We start from the raw sequence: 9654 nt of genomic DNA, 5'->3' as shown, positions 1-9654 counted from the left end.
TTCCCATATATCTCTGCCTTCCCTCCAAAGGTCCCCCATTACCAGTATACCCCGACAAGAGAGGTATATTTGTTACAATTTATGAACCTTCATTGATATGTCATTATCATCCAAAGCCCATAGTTGTGTAAGGATTCACTCTTGGTGGTGTACATTCTATGCGTTTGAACAAATGTATAATGACAAGTATCCACCATTATAATATCATATAGAGAAGTTTCACTGATCTAAAAACTCTCTGTGCTCCACCTATTCATCCCTGCCTGTAGTGTAAGGGACTCACTTAATCCACTGAGCCACCCAGGCGCCCCTTGTAGTGTAAGGGACTCACAATAAACTTTTGATCGCCAAGACATCAATTTCAAAGACATCCATCTGGAAAAAGCATATTGCCAGCTATATAACACAGCTACTAGTAAAATAACTAGTATAAAGCCCCAGGTAACCTAAATAACTGACCATTTAAGTGACCCTGTTTGTCCATTTGTACCCTAATTCCTACTCTTATGTTTTAATTTCTCCAATAGAGAGGGAGCCTGTGAAACCCTGGGCAGCCCACTCACAACCATAATCAAGGCAGAGCCCCAGATCCAAACTCCCTCCCTCTCTCTAATTATGACCTCCTTGTGTGGCCCTTGAGTGTGCTTTGTATCTTTCATGGCCTGTGAGTAATTAACCTTGGTTTTTCAAAGTTCCTTGATGGTTTTCCCTGCCGTGCATCCTGCAATCATAATAAAAACCACAAGGGGGGCTTCAGTCATTACATTGGCTCCAGGGAAATATCTATGAGGGCTCCCACAGGTGGTACTGAACGTCAGGCATTCCTAGCTGATTGTATCATTGTTGATAGACTGAGAGCAACACAAAACCCTCTCCCTCTACCCAAACTATTGCTAGTCAGTAAAGGTCAAAGTAGAAAGGGAGCATCTGAACTCTGAGATGGGGCATTTGAGCCCCAGGATCTCCTCTCTTTACTGCAAGGTGATTATTAACTTCCAGCAACTGCAGGGACAGTTCTACATGGGGAATTGGGATTATCTCAAAAGTGTTTTAAAATGCAAATTTCAGAAAATGAGTTATAAATTTTATGCAGTTATTCAAGACAGTATCAAACATAGCTTTGGGGAAATATCAGGGAACTTTGAAGAAAGTGAAGATCTTAGAGAATTTTTATCAGGGCTTTTATTCTCAAAAACATTAAGCAATACCAACTTGGAAAGAGAGTTGAAGTGGATATTTACAGTAGCCAGATTTGTGAAAATGAACACAAAGGTGAGGTGTCCTGTTTATTCACAGCTTTAACAAATGTTCACTGAGCAAATGCTGTTTCAGGTAGTATTGTAGGTGAATGGGAGACCTTGGGACATAAGAGACACATCATCGTCATGCATCTTACATTCTTCAAAGAACACAGGCAGGTAATGTAAAAGAAAATCATGGAGTTATATAGTAAGTCAGCATGTGGTAAAAGAACAAAAACAAGAAGACAATGGAATATAATATTACACAGCACAGTAAGAGGGGAGGAGGTTCTCCCTAATAAGAGGGCCATTGAGAAAACACTTGAACAAGGTAAAGAATGAGCGATATGGGCATTTAAAATTTTTTTTAAATGTTTCTTTGTTTATTTCTGAGAGAGAGAGAGAGAGAGAGCAGGGGAGGGTCAGAGAGAGAGGGAGATACAGAATCTGAAACAGGCTCCAGGCTCTGAGCTAGCTGTCAGCACAGAGACCGACGTGGAACTTGAACCCACCGAACCCATGGACTGTGAGGTCATGACCTGAGCTGAAGTCAGACACTTAACTGACTGAGCCACCCAGGCACCCCATATGGGTATTTTTAAAGGTATTTTCTGTCCCATATGGGACAGAAGAAGCAAGTGAATGACTGGCTTTGGTCGGTGGAGCTCTGACAGGTTTCAGCAGCAGTGGAGGGGTGGGACTAAGCCCAGTTCACCATTCATCTGCTTTCCTCACTGTAGAGACACTCAGAGGACACGGGTAAGAATACTTGGGTCTATCTTTTGGAGCCTCCATTTCTCTCCCTTGGTGGACTCTGGTCCAGAACCAGGCTGGATTTCATACAACACTGGTTTTCCTAGTTTGATCCTTGGACCTTTGCCTTCAGTGTCATCTGGGGACCTACACCAGAAACGCATCTTCTCAGTTCTGAATGCAGACCACTGAGTCAACCACTGCGGGAATCAGGCCCCAGAATCTGTCTTAACAAGCTCCAGGTGATTTCGATGCATGTGAAGAACAGTCTGTCCTTTTTTTGTAAGTTCTGTGAACAGGGTGCCCGTGTTTCTTGTAATTACTTAGAATCCCTTATAAATCTGCAAAATTTCTGCACTGAGTTTGCAGAAATGCATCAGTGTATGTTTGTTTCCCAAAACTTTAAAAAATATATAAGATGTCAAAATATCAATTTTGTATTAAAGATGATTGTGTTATATACATTTATAAAATAAATATGAATAGTTTCTGATCATTCTAGTTCCTGGAGAAAAGCAAAGTTTACAGTATAGGATTATCCTTTTATTTTTTTTAATTTTTTTACAAGAGAACAAATCTACACCTTTCNTATAAGATGTCAAAATATCAATTTTGTATTAAAGATGATTGTGTTATATACATTTATAAAATAAATATGAATAGTTTCTGATCATTCTAGTTCCTGGAGAAAAGCAAAGTTTACAGTATAGGATTATCCTTTTATTTATTTATTTATTTTTTTATTTTTTTACAAGAGAACAAATCTACACCTTTATTTATTTACTTTTCAGTTAGTTTAAATCCTTGAGGGTAGGATTATCCTTTTAGAATTGTGTCTGTACATGTGCGCATCAGCGCATCAATCTGTGCATATGTCTGGTTCAAACATATTTTAATACATGTTGTTTTTCTTAGCAAAAATCCAGTCATGCGTTGTATACTGATCCATATATTGATTTTTCTCACTTAATATATCCGGGAAAACCTACAGTTACTTCCTCATTTTATACCTGATGCCTTCATATCTCCACATTTTGTGGACCTAATGCTGCCATTTTGTGAAAACTGCCTTCCATTTTGTTTCTGCAGGCCCCAGCTGGACCCAGTCTACCAAGAGCCCCTAGGTTCCCACAGGGCCCCTCCTCCCAAGCCACAGAAACTTCTAGAGTCCTTCAGAATCTTTCCTTGCTGGTCAGGATGCTCTCAGGGTCACCAGGGCTGAGAAGCAGGGCCACGGAGTATCTCATGAAGGCCAGGATGCTGGTGATGCTATACTAGGCCTGCAGAACCAAAACTGTCACCCACTCTCGGTTGAGGTCAGGTTTGGCGTTAGTGCCTACGGCAGTGTCTAGGAAGACCACATTGTGCCAGCTGTATCTTGCCCTGCAGATTGGCCCCACACATGGGACTAGCACTACGCAGGTGCTAAAGGTGAGGTATCAGCCTCTGGTGCCAACAAAGAAGACACGCCCTCTGGAGGAGGAAGCTGGGATTCAGTGGCTGGTGGTAGCTGTGTGCACCTGCCTCCTGGTGAGAGAGGGAGGGTTTCCACCTCTGTAGGGAGGACCAGGATAACCTGGCCTAAAGGTCTAGATCATCATCCTCAACCCTTTCCAAGCAGGGCACACAAAAGAACTCAGCTGCAGAATCTCCTGTTGCCCGCCCAGCCCTAAGCTCTGATCTCTGTTGCGTCTACCGTCTCCTCTCTCTCTGGGCTCTGCTTCCCTGTGCGAGTTTGGGAAGTGCCCTGCAGAAGGATGGGAGGATGCAACCCAACTGATGTGCATCCTTTCCTCAAAGTCACAGCCTTGTGCTGTCAGTCCAATGCCTGCAAGAAGCCACTTCTTTGTATTCTGTACATTTTTATAGTTGATTATGACAGGAGGGTATATTAGACCCTGTTACTTCACAGCTATGCCCTGCAAACACACTTCTAAGAACTAGTAATGATTCTAAGAGTATCTCACTTCTGGGTTCTTGTTTGGACTTTGCAAATTGGAGCTAAGTTTAGGTTTCTAACAGAAGTGGAAGCAAAATAGGAAGCTCACACCAAATCTTCTCAAGTTTTAAAAAAGTTAATTTATAGTTGTGTCCCCAACTATATCTATTTAGATGTGGAGCCTCATTATTTATGTCTTTGGTGAAGGGAACACATGAAGTGAGAGCTGTATTAATCTGCTGGGATGGTCACAACAAAATACTGCAGACCAGGTGGCTTCAACAACAGAATGTACTTTCTCACAGTTCTGGATGCTGGGAGTGCGAGATGAAGGTTTGAGCAGGTTTGGTGATCCCTGATCTCCCTCCTTGGCTTGTGGATGGTCACCTTCTTTCTGTGTCCTCACAAGTGAGCATAGTCCTCACAAGTGAGGAAGGTGCCCATTCCTCTTGTTAGAAAGCAGTTCTTTTTTTTTTCTTCAATATAAGAAATGAGTTCTAACGGGGTAGACTCCACCCTTATGACTTCATTTAACCTTAACCTCTTTTAAAGCCCTAGCTCTTAATAAAGTCACTTGGGGTTAGGGATGAGCTGCGGCAAGTATTATGCTAATAAATGTTAGTGGTAATAACAAGCAAATGACTTACTATAGTTGGGTGATACACAGGCAAGAGCATCTAAGGATTTGAAAGTATCCTCCAGGAGCCAAAAGCAAATAATAATCTCTAAAAGTGACTTTTAGGGGTGCCTGGGTGGCTCAGTCAGTTGAGTGTCCGACTTCAGCTCAGGTCATGATCTCACGGTTTGTGGGTTCGGGCCCTGCGTCAGGCTCTGTGCTGACAGCTAGCTCAGAGCCTGGAGCCTGTTGCGGATTCTGTGCCTCCCTCTCTCTCTGATCCTCCCCTGCTCATGCTGTCTCTCTCTCAGAAAAAAAAAAGATTTAAAATATTTTTTAAAAGTCACTTTTATAGAACATAATTTCCAAAGGCCAGCCACTAGATACTATAAATGTATTACTTCTAAGTAAGAACCATTGAAAACAACAGAAAAAGCTTTCAATCAAAAACAATTTTAAAGGTGCTAAAATGTAGAGTTTAATAAAATAAATTTATTTCAGTTGACTACTTAGCACTTTTTATCATAAGCAACAGTGATTATTTATTCCACCTAATTAAACCACAGACCCACATCATTCTGATGGTTGGGGTGAGCTCTGATCCCTGGCAGAGAAAGCCTTCCCTTAATTTTTCTCCTTTTCTCACTGTCCCCATTATACATTGTACCACAGAGCCATTGATCTTCCTTCAGTTATTTGAACTCCACATGTGCCCTTCCAACTCAGAGTATTCCCAGGTCTTTCTCTCTCCAACTGGAACACCATTTTTTCTCCACTATGCTTTGTAATTTAAAATAAATCTCTTCAGGGGCACCTGGGTGGCTTAGTCGGTTAAGCGTCCGACTTTCGCTTAGGTCATGATCTCGCGGTTCGTGGGTTCGAGCCCCGCATCGGGCTCTGTGCTGACTGCCAGCTCGGAGCCTGGAGCCTGTTTCAGTCTGTGACTCCCTCTCTCTCTGACCCTCCCCTGCTCGCGCTGTCTCTCTCTCTCTCTCTCCTAGAAATAAATAAAAAAAACATTAAAAATAAAATAAAATAAAATAAATCTCTTCAGTGTCAGCGTAACTTTCTAATCACAAATGAGTTTCTTCCTCAAACTCCTAATTTCTCAACACTGCCATATATTATCATGGAATAACATTATACAATTTACTAAATTATGTCAGAATCATGAGTAGCATTCATGTTGTATACACTATAAATAATATGAGACAGTTATTACCATTGTTAGTCAATTTTGAATCAAAATATCCTGGGTGATTAAATGGCACAAAATGAGACCCTACAACTATGTAGAGTTGGTTAAATAAGTGATAAGGTGTTCTGGAGGGAAATTATAGCCCAGGGACCACACTTGGAACCTTTGTTTTATTTGCCCAGCAGACAAAGCAGAGCTGAGAGACCTATGTGTCACTGTCAAAGAGCAAAGAGCAGGGATGAATGTCAGGAAACCTGAAGACACCAGTGCAGAGGTGTTCATCAGACCATAGTACAGGTAAGTAATCAGAGTTATCCAAAAACATAAAGTAGAAGAGGGGCGCCAGGGTGGCTCAGTTGGTTAAGCGTCCAACTTCAGCTCAGGTCATGATCTCACAGCCCGTGTTGGGCTCTGTACTGACAGTGTGGAGCTTGGTGCCTGCTTTGGATTCTGTCTCCCTCTTTCTCTGCCCCTCCCCCCAACTCGCGCTCTGTCTCTGTCTCTCTCTCTCTCAAAGACAGATAAACATTAAAAAAAATAAAGTAGAAGAGAGAGGAGAAAAGGAGACAAACATATTCACTGGAATGAGATGGTGCTCTGATCTCATTTGCTGCCAATGTGTGTGCAGAACAAGTCTATCGTTCCCTGCCCTTGGATATGGGAGCTCCTGAATCTTGGTTTTCTGGGCACTGGGATTTCTATCAGCAGACTTACGGTTCTCATATTTGAACTTAGACTGAATTATATCACCAGCTTTCCTGATTCTCCAGTTTGCAAAGAACAGACTGTGGGACTACTCAGCCTCCAAAACCGTGTGAACCAATTCCTATAATAAATGTGTGTGTGTGTGTGTGTGTACATATGCATATATATGTATATATATCCTATTGGTTCTTTTTCTCTAGAGAACCCTGGTGAATACAGATAATATAAATTCCTCATGTAGAACAGTTTCTACAGTCACAAAAGAAATGATAATCACTTCCCAGCAATGAGATAAAATTAGGGATTTGTGATATTCCTAATATTTTGGAATTCAGAGCACAATTTATAAATATGATACAACTTTGAGCACTGCTCCCATCATCCTATATCTAAATAGCACTTGTTTAATTGTTCCCCTTTATTTAAAAGAAATTTTTTAATGTTTTATTTATTTCTGAAAGAGAGAGAGAGTGTGAGCAGGGGAGGGTCAGAGAAAGAGGGAGACACAGAATCTGAAACAGGCTCCAGGCTCTGAGCTGGCTGTCAGCACAGAGCTCAACACGGGGCTTGAACCCACGAACCATGAGATCATGACCAAAGTTGGACGCTTAACCGACTGAGCCACCCAGGAACCCCTCATTGTTCCCCTTTAGAAATTGATGTCAAAGATAAACGTAGCCAGACTTTGCAGCACTAAAAACATATTTTGTTGACAAACTATTGATAGTGCAGCAAAAAGTTCAACTCCATTCTGATTTGTGCAGTGGTTAAGTATTTTAAACTGTGTTTTTAAATGCTTATTTATTTCTTAAAGAGAGAGAGTATGTGCAGGGGAGGGCAAGAGACAGAGAGGGAGACACAGAATCTGAAACAGGCTTCAGGCTCTGACCTGTCAGCACAGAGCCCAATGTGGGGCTCAATCTTGGGAATGATGAGATTATGACCTGAGCTGAAGTCAGATGCTTAACTGAATGAGCCACCCAGGAGCCCCTAAAGTGTTTTTTTTAAAGATTGTATTTACTTATCTATCTATCTATCTATCCATCTATCTATCTATCTATCTATCTATTTTATTTGAGACAGCGAGAGAGCATGCACACATTGGTGAGGGACAGAGGGAGACGGAGATAGAGCCAAGCAGGCTCCACATTCAACAGTCAACACTGGGCTCAATCTCACGACCATGAGATCATGACCTGAGCCGAAATCAAGAGTCAGATGCTCAACTGGCTGAGCCTCCCAGGCACCCCTGTTATTGTTTTAAAGGGAGGATGAAGAGCAAGAAGAATAGGGGTTCAGTAGACTGACAGAACCGACAAAACACAAAGGGTTGATCATCATAAATACAATTATTTTAGCTGTGTTTGCTAGCTGGTAGTTATGGAAGTTAGGATTCTATCCTCCCACAAAAAGTGGGAGACAAAAGCCTTATCCTTCCTGGTTATTACATTTCAAAAGAAGAGCTCTCAAATCCTTGAGAGTTATGAGATACATATTTCCAATTGTAAGCCCTTTTAAGTTCAAAGAAAAAGGTCTGTCCTCCAGGTTAGCTAGAACAATAGTGAATTCTGGCAGCCTTGAGCTTTCTCTGTTGGGCATTTTAATGGAGGCTGAGGTCAATGGGAGGCTATAGTTATCCTAGGGACTGGGACTTATGCTGTTAGAAGCCACCCTAGAGTTCAGTCAACTCTATTAGCACAGTGAAATTGAACAGAGTTCTTACTCACTGAGAGTTCAGTTCTTGATGTCATGTTCCTAAAAGGAATTGAATAAAAGTCAGGATATCAAGTAAGACCTTAAATGGATAAAAATTCTGCTCATTGAAAGAGGCATACAGTCACTGGCTATACAGATAGAAGAGATGTTTTATGCAGGAACCACAGAAAAATACCCATCTTTATATTCCTGCTTCAGGGTGACCCAATAACTTACCTCTATGTGATGTTGACCAAGAAGACAATGAGGCTGTAAAGCAAGAGCAATTATTTGGGGTCTTAGGGGATTGCAATCCAGGAGACAAAGTCAACGAAAAAGTGTGCTCTGAATTGCCAGCAGGGAATGCAAACTTATAAAGGCAAACAACAGGTTAGATGTCATTTTGCAAGAGATATGATTGGTGCTGGCAAGAATTTCATCTATGTAATGAATGATTGGCTAGTGGCTAACAGGAATTACTTTATCTCTATTTCAGTTCACAGTAGGAGGATGTGTTCCAGGAGGTGCCTGAGTTTGCAAATGACAAAAGTTGAAAGTTCATGGTGTTCCAAGAAACAAGAGAGGTGCATAGGCCCTATTTCCTCAGTGTCCCGATTCTATTTTGAGTGACTCTAGTAGCAGTGCTTACCCCATTTTGATTCTTCTTTCACATTTTCTCCTCTTGATTGAGATCTTTCTCACAGGAAATCATTGATGATCAATTTTATGACTGTTTAGTCCCTTCTTATTGTGGGAGTGATTGGTAGCCTGGTCTGCGTCCATCGTGTCCCTCGGAGGGGAGTTGCATAGTTGGTTGATACTTGATATGTTCAACAGACATTCTAGGTGAGAGTCTTACTGCCACATTTGAGTAACAAGGGTTTGAGAAATATAACCTAGATGTCACTTAGATTCCCATTTCTTTTAATCAAGTAGATCTAATGAAAGTTTTCAAGTCTTTGAGCAATCCAGGACAGGGAGGCGCTTGTGGGTGGGCACCCCATGTTTGAGCACCTGTGTGCTGGCATTTGGGAGCAGGCTGCAGGCTAAGGGCTGGCTCAGGCAGATTTGTGGAGGGGAGACTAAACTGGGGGTGGGGGTTGGTAATCTGGGGTCTACATTCTGCCTAGCAGGCAGAGGGTTGTCCTTCATTGTGAGGACTCTAGATGCCATGGAGAGTTTTGGAGAAAGGAGGGAAACAATCTATATGTTTTAAAAGCTTCTTCAAAGGAAACTTCAAAGGAAGAACAGATCAGAGAGGAGTGATGATGACACAGAGGCCTTGGGAATTTGCATCTTTGCTCAAAGTCACACAACACTGTTGGTAAGAGGTGACATTGAGCACTGAGGCACAGAGGATAGAAGCTAGCCTGAAGTCACCTGACCCCAACACCAGGCAAAGGTAGAGTGAGACATGAGCCCATTTAACCCTCCCATGGACAGATTCCTCTAAGACTTGCCTCTTCCCACCGGCTCCCACCAGTGTAGATGTACTAATGGAGCCTAT

The sequence above is a fragment of the Crocuta crocuta genome, unplaced genomic scaffold (genome assembly GCF_008692635.1).
Source record: "Crocuta crocuta isolate KB4526 unplaced genomic scaffold, BGI_CrCroc_1.0 scaffold370, whole genome shotgun sequence".
Lineage (NCBI taxonomy): Eukaryota > Metazoa > Chordata > Mammalia > Carnivora > Hyaenidae > Crocuta > Crocuta crocuta.
The sequence above is the reverse complement of the archived record's forward strand: the minus strand, read 5'-3'. Positions refer to the sequence as shown.